Genomic DNA, 13,435 nt, shown 5'->3' on the forward strand with positions numbered 1-13,435 from the left:
CCCCTCAGATTGATTCCGCCATGTGTACAAAGGCTGAATCTCTCAGTTTGTTGTCTATAAGCTTGTCAAAAATATGCCCCCCTTGATATTGTTTTGGCTACACTTGAAATTAAGCGAAAAATACTTATATTCTCATGCAAGCAAAACTTCCCGATCAATATAATAGGACAAGGGCAGGCTGTTTCATGTTCTTCTAATCTTTTGATCAGTCCCATGTCCCGGCCAGCAATAAATTATGCACGCCTGGGAGATTATATTTCTTGCATGCCAGCAGATATAATCTACACTGTGACTTTTCAGAGAAAATTGCCATGCCATCCATCATGTCATTAACTCAAAGGGAAATTCTTAGTAACGAGAATATTGGCCTCTTTCTGTACGCCTGGGAGATTATATCTGCTGGTATGCAAGAAATATAATCTACACTGTGCTCTTTCAGAGAAAATTGCATGCTATCTATCATGTCATTAACTCAAAGAGAAATTCTAAATCTACACTGTGCCCTTTCAGAGAAAATTGCATGCTATCCATCATGTTATTAACTCAAAGAGAAATTCTTAGTAAAGAGAATATTGGCCTTTTTCATGTTGTCATGCAAGCCTGAATTGGATTCGTCTTGTTGTAATAATATAAACCCGAGTGTGTACTTACAGAAATATTCATTGCGTATTTCTGTATTCCTGCAATGCAGAAGTGCTGTATGAGCTTCCCTGCAATAAGCAGAAGTGCTGTAAGAGCTTCCCTGCAATAAGTAGAAGTGCTGTAAGAGCTTTCCTGCAATAGGCAGAAGTGCTGTTAAATTTAGGTAAGTAATATATATAAAAGCTTCCCTGCAATGCAGAAGTGCTGTATGAGCTTCCCTGCAATAAGCAGAAGTGCTGTAAGAGCTTCCCTGCAATAGGCAGAAGTGCTGTAAGAGCTTTCCTGCAATAGGCAGAAGTGCTGTTAAATTTAGGTAAGTAATATATATAAAAGCTTCCCTGCAATGCAGAAGTGCTGTATGAGCTTCCCTGCAATAAGCAGAAGTGCTGTAAGAGCTTCCCTGCAATAGGCAGAAGTGCTGTAAGAGCTTTCCTGCAATAGGCAGAAGTGCTGTTAAATTTAGGTAAGTAATATATATAAAAGCTTCCCTGCAATGCAGAAGTGCTGTATGAGCTTCCCTGCAATAAGCAGAAGTGCTGTAAGAGCTTCCCTGCAATAGGCAGAAGTGCTGTAAGAGCTTTCCTGCAATAGGCAGAAGTGCTGTTAAATTTAGGTAAGTAATATATATAAAAGCTTCCCTGCAATGCAGAAGTGCTGTATGAGCTTCCCTGCAATAGGCAGAAGTGCTGTAAGAGCTTCCCTGCAATAGGCAGAAGTGCTGTAAGAGCTTTCCTGCAATAGGCAGAAGTGCTGTAAACATAGTTCCATGGCTTATATCAAGAGGCCCCCCCCCCCCAGGTTTCAAACCTGGTAGAGTGTGTGTGGGGCCTCCCTGATGGCAAAGTGTTGGTATTATTGCCTTGTAATTAAGAGGCTTCTGTGTTTGAATCGGCCCTCTAGAATTGCTCTGTGACTCTCTCATTTCTTACATCATAAACATATGATTTTTCACCTATGAGAATAACACTACATATGGTGTCATCGGGAAGTGTATTGTGGAATTCACAGATAATTTTAATGTTTGTCCTGTCATTAACCACAACTTGTTTCCTTTTTGAAGTGTTGATGACAAACATGGGTCTCTGTGCTTTGAATTCATCTGGTGTGTAATACATGTCAGTATTGCCAGTAGTGACCCTTTTGTATGCTGAAAATGCTTCATATAATTTGAGGAAATCATCCTTGGACATGTCTAAATTATAATTTTCTCTAGGAAATACCTCATTTCTGCCATTTTTAAGATATATGTTCTTGATGTTGCAGTTATCAAATTTACTTGAATTTTTTTCCTGATTATTGTGTCTTCCAGTCTGAAACAGTACCACCACAAAATCTGGCATGTCATATTGTATACTGGAGAATGAATTTGTAGCATCAAACTCATAATAGGTACCAGATGCAGGCTTCTGTACACATTGATATGTATAAAATTGTAAAGGAATCTGTGGATTTTTTATTATATCTGCTTTGTATTTAAGAGCATAACTGGCTTCATATTCAACAACTGGGATTCTTAGCTCCATAGTCTGAATAATACATTTGCCTTCATCAGGTAGGGTATTAGGCAGAGCTTCCCCTGTAGAGTTTAATGTACTGTACCTCATCAAAGCATTATTATCATTGGCAGCTCTTCTAAATGTGATTCTTAAACCACCCTTCCACATAATATCTTTGTAATCTGAGAAGAATCATGGCAACAGGCGCATGGGGAACAGCACTGTGTGGCTTTTAGATAATATCTTATCACCAGCCTCAAATCCACCTATTTTGTAGTAAGAAGCCTCGGTTTTGGATAATTTTAGTGTGGCCAAAGCTGTGGAGGTAATACCCGGATAATCTACTCTGTTTATAACAACACCATGTTTTCTGATCTCAATTTCAGAGAATAGAAGCGGCACAAAATTGTCTACCAATCTTATATTTGAATAGCCGGATAATCTGTACCATCGAGTTTTACAACATCAAATTTGATGTATAGATCTGCTCTGTGGGGGTGTATAAAGCCATCCCCTACATCAAGATCAACCTCAATCTCTGTGTTGGGTTGATTTAAATTTGAAAATGTCCTCCTGTTTGGAGGGAATGATTGTAGCTCATAACTCTCAATATTTTCCATTTTCTTCTTGTATGTATTTTTATTTAAATATTAATTTCTATGATTGCAGTTGTTGAGGCTCCAGCAAAATCAACTAATTCTTCTTTTTCATTAGTGACCATCAATTCAATGTAGTCTATACTATTATGGCACACAGGAAAATATAATGTTGGGGATGGAGTGTAGATGATTGGCTCCATAAATTCAGAATTAGGTTTAAATGTTGCAATGATGCCAGTTTGTTTGTGAGTGCCTATGCCATTTGATTTGGTGATCATACCCTCGGCCACATTACAGTGAATATTCAGAGTCTCTATGGCTAAGAATTTAGGTATATTAATAGCAGTGTGTTTGATGGCCGCTTCAAGTTTTGTGTTGTTCTCAAATCCTAATAGCTCTCCTATAGTACCCAGATCCACTGTTTCTGTAGCAGATACAATTTCTACTCTGTGAGTGACAGAATTTTGAGTTAATACTATACCTCTGGGTAATTGAGCATTTAGAGTGGACAGATTATACTGCCCTGGAGTGATGACAATTTTTTGATCCCCTACTGCAATTGTGTTGTTGTGGTGTGTAATATTAGGGATCAAGTACATGCCATAAAATGCTCTGAGAGCTATTGTTTTGGGATACACTATGTCATCATGTAATCTAAGTTTCAATATTGAATTTTGGCTGGTGAGATGGAATACCACCATGATGTTTCAGATACCACAAGGCTTTTTGAAAATTTTCAATTGATGGTTTATTTATTTGAGACATATATCTAAGAACAGATAAACACAAATGTCCGCAATTAACATCTTTGAAATTTTGAACACGGGCATTATTGTAATAAAGATTACCTGAATTTAGATATTTTACTAAATTTTCAGGTGGAACACCTCCAAATGAATCAAACACAAATGCCTCATTTTTTAAATATTTAAGATAACAGATCCAGTGAGTGCCCTGATTTTTGTACTTATCCAAATTAACAATGCCACACTCTTTGTTGAGTGGTTGTTCTGGCAAAGAATCAGACATATACACACCTCTAAAATTTTTGATGCCCAGTGGCTTGATTAAAGCTTCAATATCTTGGTTTGTAAGCGGCTCTTGTTTTTTTTAAACTTATTCATGGCTCTCTTAACACCTTTGCCTTGTTTCTCCATGGCCAGGTTATGGCGCCTCTGCTCATCTAATTCTGCCTTATTCTTCTTGGCATCTATTACTGTTTTTGGTATGGCAGCTGATCCCCCAGCCAAGCTCCCAACAGCCCCGAGAGCAGCTAAGATGGCAGGGATAGTAAATATGAATCCCCCCCCCACATGTGATTTTTTTCTTGATTGCTGTAATTTTTTTAATTGGGGGGTACTAAGTAACAATTTCATACCATGGCCCTTGGCAATACAAGAATTTTTTTTCTTGAGCTGCTTTTTGGTTAAAAGGCTATCAATAGTTTTAAGAGATTTAAGACCTGCATAAGGTACCTGATACATAACACCCTTGGCCTTCATTGTAGGTTTATTATATACATATTCACAAACCCCACCCCAATTTTTGTTTGGTATTCATAGCTATGGTGGTCCCCAATTTTGCTATTTTTTCACTTAAAGAAGCATCTTTGCTTACAAATCTACCAAATGCAGCCTCTTCTAATTTCTTGTCTGCAACATGTCTCTTGTCAAGATAAGAATGTGTGTTGTATGCTATGTCATGGTCTCTACAAGCAGCATCTAGAAGATTAACACCAGGATCACCTCTGTTTAATCTATGGTCCAATTTTGTGCCTGGACCACAATACTGATAGCCTGGAATGTGTAGTTCAAATGGCAGCTTGTTTATAATGTCATTAACAAGCCCCCGACCCTCAGAAATATTCCAAAATTTAGGTGGTAGAGTATTAATAATTTTTATAATATATCCAATCCCCTTAGTGTCATTCACTATAAAATTAGACAATTTTGTGCTTATCATGTCCATAATTCCAACCTTTTCATTGTAAAAATTATGGTTGCCAGCATTTTCCTCCCCAGCTATCACCAATAACCTATCTACAAGTTTCCTGACATCATCAACCCACACAAATTCTTTAGGCAGGGTGTTGTATTGTTTGATTCCACTACCTGTCTTGATTTGTGACCATATGAGTTTGATTAAGTTGTTATATTTTGCTCCACTGCTAGACTTGACTCTTTTTTGTGTGGGATCATTGTTCTGGTATAGAGCATCTGATTTTATTAATATTTCTTTGTAATACTCATAATCTTGATCTGTATAGCTGCCAGGTCTCTTCCTAGTCATCAGTTCCCACAATCCAGGTGTTCCAGGATACTTAACAAAAGCACCTTTTTCTCCAAGATGAGATTCTGAATATACAATTAGATCATCTCCCATAAATGTTACTCTGAAATTGCCAATTCTATGTATGATGCTACCATCACGCTCTGTGTCAGCATATAAGCCAAAGACCTCATCTTTGTTGTCTTTAGGTGTGCTTAAATATTTTTGAGCAAGAATACCCAATTCAATAGGATCCTGAGTAGCTTCAATTCTTCGAGGACCAACAGTACTAGGTGTGTGAATACTGGAAAGTGGGGTGAATGGATAATATAATATGTTTCTTGCAGCTACAGGTACAAGCTCTGTGATCAAATTTTGATTTTGCTCTGTAACAGTTTTGATATTTTTACCTAATTCACCAATAGCATCAATAATAAGCTGTTCTGTGCGCTTGTGTTGCTCATAAAAACCTCGGTTCTCTGATTTCCATCCCTTAAATCTTTTTACAAGATAATCTCTTAATTTAAAATCGTCAATAATTGGCCTTCTCATGGTTATTTATATATGTTTCAATGTCTAGAAAATTGTTAATTTTATTTCTGTATTTACCAGTATTAGGTGTTCTTGTCATATCAATTGTGACAAACCCATAACTATCCTGGTTCCAGCACCTACTACAAATCTTAGAAAAATCATTGTAACTCAGGTCCCCACCTACATATTCATCATGTATATGTTTGAGGTTGGTATGATCTTGATGAAACACACATATAAAATTGCTGTTGTCTCGGATCAGCTGCTTCGGAATTTTAGAAAAAGTCTGTGCCAGGTAGAAACAATCTATGTTTTTGTGTCGGCCCTGTGTAAAAAAATTTCTAACCTTGTTTTGATTATCCAGAATAATGTCATCAAACACAACAACAGAATTATCGAGACATTCATGAAGTGGCTTAACATCTGGTTCAAAAGTGGCAATATCCAGTCCATCATATAGCTTCATCAGCTGCTGATATTTTAATTGTTCCAAGCTCTTAGAGAAGACATACAAGTGCCTGTTTTTCCAGTCTAACCAGTTGGGTGCCAATAAAAAATTATCAATCATTAGTGTAGTTTTACCACAAGCAGATGGCCCAACAATAAGACATCTAATATTATCAGGCAGCAACTTCCCATTTCTCTTATTCTGCTGTTCAGGTTCTGGCAGCCTCTTTATAACATCCCAGGTGTTCATATTATCACTTTGTTTGCATCGATCCAGCTGTGTTCTGGAAGTCCTAGCCATTTGACAAATAACTTGTTGCCTTTTCTGCGGATGATTTTTTCTATGAGATATGTGTCAGGCTGTTTAGTTTTGGTGAGTTCTTCTTCATAGAACCTGCCTTTGAGAATTTCTCCTCGGTGGTCTTTTATTATATATGTGTTAAGGGTCCCAGGTTTAACTTGAACCACTGTAAATAATTCAGTGCTCCAGTTTCTTGTAAAACCTCTTTTGAATAAGTGCTTATATTTGCTGATTCTTACTTGATCGCCCACCTTGTATTTGGCCTTTCTTGTTGTTGGCTGATATTTAGGATAATAAACAGTACTGATCAATTTTTGCTCATCAGATGAAGTTACTTCAGAGGGTTTCATGTTGATTGTAGAATGGACCGAGTTGTTATATTTTTGTAGAAGTTCTGGAAGAATACTGAACCATTTATAATTACCTTGAAGTGTAAATTGTTTATACATAAGATTTTTTAGGGTTTTGTTGAATCTCTCTACAATTGAGGCCTTGAGATCACTGTAACTCGAATAATGTTGTATTGACTGGCTTTTAATAAATTGTTGGAACACAGAATTATAAAATTCTTTGCCATTATCTGTTTGCAAATAGCGCGGTGATCTTCCACTCTGATTGATGATTGTCCTGAAGGCTTCTGTAACACATTTTCCAGTCTTGGATTTGAGTGGCACAGCCCAGGCAAATTTTGAAAATGTGTCTATTACAGTGAGTAGATACTTGTAGCCCTTGTTGATTTTGTCTAAGTTTTTCAGCTGTCCACTTGCCATCTCAATCAAGTCGCTCTGCCATAAATCATCTATGCCCTTTGTGACTACTGGCAGTCTCTTATAATTATATCTGGCTTGTCTGTGTAATTCATCAACAATAATTTTTCTAGACATAATATGTAAACACGAATATTGCAACTATAGGGTGTTCAGCAGCTGATACTACAGGATTTTCTAAATATAATTTGTCTCCTATTTGTATATGAAATTCCAGAGAGCCATCATCTTCAACATAAGATGTTTCTAATGTATTGGGGTCTGTAAAATCCTCCAATTCTACACTGGTGATTTTTGGTTTATTGTCAGCAATTGTTATTGATAAGGTAGGGTAGTGGTGTGCCTGTGGTTGTAGCCAATATTTGATCATGATTGGTCTAAGTGTGCCCCCAACAAAAAAACTGATAATAAAATTGTGCAGGGGACAGCATATATATTTTGCCACCTGGTGTAAATGGTGAATCATATTCTTTGTTGGGGATGCTGTACAATTCAAGAATTACTGTATGTTTAGGATTCTCGATTATGCCTGTTATTTCTTTTTCTGCTGTAAGCAATCTGCTTGTTACAGATTCAAGGTGCTCATTGATGGTCCCAACAACATCATCATGGCCTGGCTTGATTTTTATGTCCACAACAAGTTTTTTGTATTGTTGCACAATCTCTTGTAGCTGGGTGGCAAAAACAGACAAAGCATTTGCTTGATTGGATTCCATGGTCCCTAGCTGTTGCTTAATATTAGCTACAATTTGCTGTAAATTTTCAACAACTGCCAATTTTGAATTTTGAGCAGTAAGATCATGGACTTGTCTTCTGATATCCTCAAACAGGGCATGCAGTTCATTAATATGTTGATTAGTTGGTAGAGTGTCCACTGTCTGAGTAAGTTGTTTGATCTCTGCCTGGATATTCTTGATATCTTCTGATTTCAATATGCGATTCACAGCTCTCTTAATATTTTTAGGTTCCTGTGATGTAGGAAGATTTGATACAGTATTTTGCAAAGATTCAAATGCCAATTTCACATTGTTTAATTCAGAAGCATCAGCCACACCACGCATAGCATCTTGAAGCAGGGCTATATCTGCCTGAGTGGGTGTTGATTGTTGTAAAATTTCAAGCTTTGTTTGGATATCATCAATCAAGTGATGAAAATGAGATAGCTCAGATTCAGTGTTGAGGTTTTCAAGCTTTGTGATCTGTTGCTGGACACTAACAAGGGTATCTACAATCCCAGGCAAGCGGGATTCTAGAGTTTCTTGTACATTTGTCAAATCACTTTGCACTGCTGCTATTGTACCCTGAAGATGGGTTATAGTACTTTGAATTTTTCCAAAATCTTCATATGTTTCAAGTTGCAGCTTAATGTTGGCAACACTCCGAGTTATTGCACTCAAAGCATCAGAAGATGGCAAGTTGTTCATAAAATTTTCAAGTGTCTCAATTTTTTATTTAACCTCGGCTATGGCATTGTTCAGAGGGTCCAGATTAGGTATCACCAGTGATTGAATCTGTTCCTTTAGAGTGGAAATCACTAGATCAAAATCTTCTTGTGATTTTATGCTTTTGACAATTGTTTGGAGCTGTGTCTGGACATTATTTTTCTGCTCTTCCAATTGCTGTTTCAATTGCTCAGAGTTGGTAGCCTGGGTCTTAAATTTGGCTTGAAGAGCTGCTACAGCTTCTTCTAAACTTTGAAAATTATCCAATGTGGCCAAATCAGTATATTTCTGAAGCAATAATTTGAGTTCAGAATCAATTTTAAGAAGAGGGTCCATGCATTGTGATTGCAAATTTGTAATTTCTAGTTGAAGACTGGCATTGAGTGTGGTTTGTAAAGCTTGTAAATCACTTCTTAATTTCTTGACTCTGACATCAAGCATCAGAATCTCATCACTGTGATCTTCATGTCTTGTATGGCCAAATATATCATTAGGCATTTTTGTTTTAGTGGTTATTTATTATTGAATATCTAATTCTTAATTCTATAAAAAAAGGTATAAGCTTATCATAGGATCCCGGGACCTCAATATATAAGCAGTCACCAGCAGAAACAGTATATACAGTGCCAGAAATCATGTTTGAGTGCTTAATTCTATAAATATTTCTCCCTACTGAAATTTTGACATCACCCTCAGGGGTTGTAATAAATTGTAATTGACCACCTACATGTAATTGGTAATGATTTAAATTATTGTTAAATATGTACAATGTTTTACCTGTTTCATCATCAACATCTGTAAGTATGCTGTTCAGATGAATAATTAACAAAGCACTTAGTTTAGATATTATATCAGAAGAGGGTTGTGGTGTTGGCAGGTCCATAATAGCCTGTTTTTTGAACCCAAATAAGTTCATAGGCATGTTTATTTATTTCAAATCATGCTCTGTAATTGGGCATTGATTCCCACTTTTCAAATAACAATGACCCCATGGTAGAGTATGTATGCCACATGACAAAATACATCTTTTATCATCATGTGGGTCCGGAGCCACTTTTCTTACAATATTGCTAGTCAACAAGTGATCCACACTCTGAATTCTGGATTCTGATGTTCTGATTGTGCTACATGATTTGAGGCAATTTTTGTAATCTTCAAATTCAAGCTCTTTGTCTACAGTCACTCTGCCAATGCCCTTGGCTTTTTTTACAACAGCACCACTACATGTTTCAAAACTGTACATCTTGGCCCTTAACCCAGCAAATGCCACAATAACATACCAAGTGTCTCATCTTTTAACTTGCCAGGCACCTTTTTGTTGTAGGGTTGAATCCTTGTATGTTCACTGGTATCAAAATATTCAAGCAATTCAGGCTGTGATATATCTTGATAAACATCTTCTGTTTGAATATCAAGAACAAAACTATCTGTGTCCATGTACATCAATTTTACACGATCCTTATAAAAAGGCTTCAACACATCATAATACAATTTTAACATGTGTAATTTGGCCAATTCCAATATTACAGCCCCTACATAAATAGGCTTATCAAACATAATTTTTGTTTTTTTCATGTTGAAAAGTGCCATATTTTCATCATAAATTCTTCTATAATTGAAATTAGGCTTTGCAATCAATTTTTTGCTCAGGCTGGGGTCAGTAATTATTTTAACATCGGTATGTTTTCTGACATTTTCAATTGTTTTGCCATACACTGAATTGACCATCAATTTAAACAAGGTCTTATCAAATTGGCTCATTGAAGATGTTCGAAGCTCTGTGTTTGTATCAATATATGGCTTCAACCATCTTGAGTGCCTGAACCTCAAAACTTTTCCAACTTTGCTCACTTGAACACCATGTTTCATCAGGAACTGGAGGTTTTTGTAATATATGACATAACCCTGTTTTGGCTCTAGAGTCATCATCAATTTCTTTTGTTTAGAGCCAGGTGAGCACTGAACCTCAGGAATTGGGGGCAGATCAGAAAATGTGTTGTGTAAATTATCAGGAATTGTCAGATCAACCTCTAAGAACAGGCCATAGTTACTATCATCAAAATCCTAAAGATCTTCAATATTGAAATCTTCAACCCACTCAAGCCCTGCATATGGCAATTCATCCATCATAGCATAACCATAGAGGCTATTGGCATCTACATACAGTGAAAAACTAAATATGCTGACCAAGGCAGTAATTTATTTTATTAAAAAACATAAACTAAACGTAACGTTTCAACCTTCTAGCAAGGTCTTCTTCAGACTCTGTATCAAGTACAAAAAAACTTTTGTACTTGATACAGAGTCTAAAGAAGACCTTGCTAGAAGGTTGAAACGTTACGTTTAGTTTATGTTTTTTAATAAAATAAATTACTGCCTTGGTCAGCATATTTAGTTTTTCATAATCATGGAAACAAGGCTTAATGGTGCTACATACAGTATATAATTTGATGGCAGTGCTGGATCATAATCAGGAATATATTTGTTATTAGCTCTGGCATATCTCTGAGAGCATTGCACCATGCCTCCTCTTATACATTGCTCCATAAACAGATACATATCTTGATCTTGGATCAGATCCAATTGCATTTTAGTGTTCAAAAACATTGCAGACCATGCTAGGCCTGGGGCACTGTAGAAATACATTGGATCCAGCTTATAATTTTGCATGGAAGATTTTCTAAATGCCTGCAGTATATCAGCTAAGAGAGTGACATCAAGTTTTAAATATGCCTTGTGATAATCACCAATTGTCTGGCATTTTAAATTGTTCCACATCAACTGGGCATGGTGATAATCATCATCAGTGATTCCAGATCCTCTGATTTTGCTGTAAAACTCATGTTGTGGTGGCAGAGAACACTCATCAAATTTAGAAAAATCTGTAACATAGTTATATGGATATACACCCTTCCGCCTAATTAATTTCAGGTCCTGATTTTTAAACAAAGCACATGTGATTTTGAATTGATCATCAGATAATTGAGTGGCCAGTGTAGCCAGGCTAGCAGACAGAATTCTGTAGGAATCAAGAAATCTTAAGTGAATAGGAACACCATTAACTTTAATTATTTTGCTAATAGCAATATATTTCTCATCATTTTCTGCTAAAATATTTAAATTCTCCTTGTCAAACCCCTCGTATCTGATCAAATAATGAAAATTCATAATTGGATGCACCATGGCAAAATATAGGGACAAATTGTGGTCTCTGGATCTTAATATTACAGCTATTACACAGGGCCATTTTGAATTTACCATCTGTGTGAGAATGGTGTTTCACCTTGATATTTGTATCTGAAAATTCAGAATCACATACCGGGCATTTTTCTGCATTGTTGAAATCTTCAATCTGTTTCTCTGTTAAAGGCAACATGGGTTTTGATTTTAATAAGATATTAGATGCTATGTCATGGCACTCATTTTCTATTCTATGTGCAAATTTTTTGATGGCATCTGGTCCCAAGTATAAATATTTTTTACTAACAACACCATCCTGTACAATCACATAATAAAAGCTGGTAGGTTCATTTAATTGATATGATGTAATTGAAGATTCCTCAGGGTCTGGGCTACAGAATGCAAGAGGTTTGAGATTTGATTCAAAATCACAGACTATATATGCTGGATGTTCCAACAAGGCTTCAAATTTTTTAAAATTGGCTTTTTCACTTGGATTAGGCATCACCATATGAACAGGTTTATGGTTGCCACAGTATTTCAGATGCTCAATTAACTTGTTTTTAGCAATTTCTGCATTCACTTCTCGAACCCCATTCACCATTTTTCTACCATCAAATACAGTTAAACATCTTCGGCACAACTTAAATATTCTATTAAATTTGTCTAGTTGTTTTCTTACCAAAGCTTCAAGATTATGTATCAGAGTGTAATGGTGTGTATCATCCCCTTCAATTAAGAGCAGATCAATCGGAACAGCAGAATCATCATCAATTGTACTGATTCTGAGAGGTGCTATCAAGCAATTGCCACGGCCAGTAGAACAAATAAATACATTAATAGATAATTGTTTACCATTGATATCCCGGGCCTTTTTTTCAAATTTATCAATATTCTGAACAGACATTGGATATTCTAAACTCTCCATTGCTTCATCAAAATTGTGTTCATATTGTTTATAATAAGTTATTCTCTCAGGATGCCTTAAAACTGGAAACAAAGCAGCTAAAATACACCACAAAAAGCATTTCTCATCATTATTTTCTATATTAAACACGGCTCTTTTGTTTTTAATATTGGCAGGTAATGGCAGATATGTAGATCCTTGTAATTGGCTGAATTCAGAAATATTAACATATAACTTGTGTGGAGATCCGCATAGGCTCCATCCTGATTCTTTTGCTGCAAATTCAGAGTGTTTAATATTCAATTGATCTGTCAAAATGCTTATTATTTTGTCTGAATTTGCATTTGAATATACAGGTACAGTTTCTGTTATGTGGGGCTGTGTAAATTTTGTGCCGCTTGGTTTCTTATATTGTGTAAACAATTTGAGAGACAGCTTATAAGAGCCATTTTGTGCATTTAGAATTGCCTGCACATCAGAATTTACACTGTTCAAAAAATTCTTAATGCCACATCTTGGCTCTGATTTAAAACAGTGATCCCTAAGTTGGCCATTAAAACTGCTATGGATAGGTGGTTCATAGCGTGGCTGCTTTGCCGGTCCAGCATTAACAGGTGTTTCATGCTTCCTTTTCAGACCAGATGTAGATGGTTGTGGGGGCAATGTTGATGACTGTGCAGAGCAAGTACACTTGTTCCATTTGTAATATGCCTTGCTTAATATTTTATGGCATGTTGGACACAATTTTGTGGCCTTTCTGCATTTCTTAGAGTCACAAATATGCCGGTGCCTAGACCAATTAGAACTAGATATATTTTTATTACACTGATTGCAATATTTTTGTTTTGGCAT

This window comes from Lepisma saccharinum, chromosome 27 (genome assembly GCF_977018435.1).
Source record: "Lepisma saccharinum chromosome 27, izLepSacc3.1, whole genome shotgun sequence".
In the NCBI taxonomy this organism is placed as follows: Eukaryota; Metazoa; Arthropoda; class Insecta; order Zygentoma; family Lepismatidae; genus Lepisma; species Lepisma saccharinum.